Here is a 1,973-nt window from a genome sequence, read left to right on the forward strand (position 1 = left end):
CCCTCCACACACAGCACCTTATGTTTGAGCCCATTGTTGCAACTGCTGTGTCAAACCACATGGGCTCCAACAAACAGGGTGTGGGGGAAATCTCGGACTTGATGAAGTGTGAGGAGTCGCTTTTCGGTCCTCCCTCCTCTCAGATTCTTCCCATCTGATCCATTTCCACGTTGCCAGCAGCATGACCCAGTTCTGAATCACCTGAAAGGCCTGTTAAAGCAGCAATTTTATTCAATAGGCCTGGAGTGGAAGTGGAGAATTTTCATGTTGAACAAGCTTCCAGGTCACACTGTTGCTGCTGGTCCAGGGACCAGACTTGGAGAACCATTGCCCTTGGCAATAAAGTCCAAACTCCTTAGGTCTCATTCAAGGCTCTTTCCTAAGGGCTCCCATTGTACATCTGCTGTATCATTATTTGCTGGCAGGCTTTCCCACTTTCTGCTGTTCCTGCCTACATTTCTCCATTCCCAAGCATGGCAGGCACTTTGAGTCTCTCTCTCTCTCTCCACTGTGTGCTGTCTGCCCGAGAACTCTTGAAAACCTCCATTTGACTTTCATGATGCAGTCTAATGAACGAATTCTTTGGCAGAAAATGTTTCTTTGACTTATCTTTTCCAAAGAGGTAAACTTTCAGGATGTTTATCTAGCGAGACCAACTTCTAAGACAGCTACATTTAATGTTCAGACTTTTCCCGTAATTAGGAAGATACTCTTTCGGGACCAACAAGACATGGAGTTTGACGGGGTTTTCCAATTTTCTGGATTATCAATTTGGCAATCATTCCCACACAAAACAAATTTAGGATGTGTCAGTGGGGTCATGATAATGATAATTATAAATATTTATATGATGCTGTAAATGCATATTGTACTGAAAAGCCATTTCAGTTGCATCAAAGCAAGACAATCATTGCCATTTCAATGTGTTTATAGTTCTACCGTATCCATAACAAAATAAAAAACCCCGGGAAGAGTGGTCATGGGTAAAGTGGTTGCACAGAAAGATGCTTTTGAGGTGCGTTTTGAAGCTGAAAGCAACCACCACCAGTTATAAACGATAGCTTAGGCTATATGACTGTGTTTCCAAGCAATAAAGATGTAGGCTGTGTTTTGTATAAGGAGTTGGTCTTTGTTGTTGTTGTTGTTAGGGAAGATGGAGCCAGTTCTGACTCACAGCAACTGTGCATGTAACAGAACAAAACACTGCCCCGTCCTTCCCCATCCTCCTCCTCACAATGTTGAAGTCTATCGTTGCAACCAGTGTGCCCATCATTCTCGTGGGCTCTTCAGTACCATTTCCAGGCGATGGCCGGGTACATACTTTCACTTTAAGGATTTAGTTTTCAAACATCGTATCAGAACGGAGAGGCCACTACCCAGGGCCCCCAGCCCAGCAGACAGAGTCTCTAAGGGCAGAGGTCACTGCTTTAGATTTTCTTCCTCATATCCCCACTCCTTCCATTGGGAATTACACAAATGCGGTTTTCTACACGCTTCCTGCACACTCAAGGCTGTTTTGGGCTTCAGGACCATTAACACCTAAGTCTCATGGGAGCGTCCTCTTCCTTCTTATTGCTACTATTTTCATGTCAGGGAAACAGGTTAACCTTTCTTGTGCCATTTGAGGATAAGTAAAAAAGTATTATCACGAAGTCAAAATGTGAAGCTATTGTTTCTCAAAATAATTCTATACACTTCATTTGAAAAGTTAAAACTTTTTTTTTTTTTTTAAATTAAGTCTTAAACAGGATAAAAGGAAGTATTCTAGGTGAGGTTGACCAGTGTTTCCATCTCTTTAACCCTTCTGGAGGAATTGTGTTCTTTGATTTATACCAGATCAAAATAGCATTTTGGCTTTGGGGTAGGCTGCGTTCTCTAGAGAAGCAAAACGATTGGTGTGTGTGTGTTAAGGAAATGACTCACACAGTTGTAGAAGCAGGCAAGTCCAATCTAGTTCAAGCCCATGGATCAGG

Source organism: Echinops telfairi, unplaced genomic scaffold (genome assembly GCF_000313985.2).
Source record: "Echinops telfairi isolate 266 unplaced genomic scaffold, ASM31398v2 ScPeMD7_11;HRSCAF=52, whole genome shotgun sequence".
Classification (NCBI taxonomy): domain Eukaryota; kingdom Metazoa; phylum Chordata; class Mammalia; order Afrosoricida; family Tenrecidae; genus Echinops; species Echinops telfairi.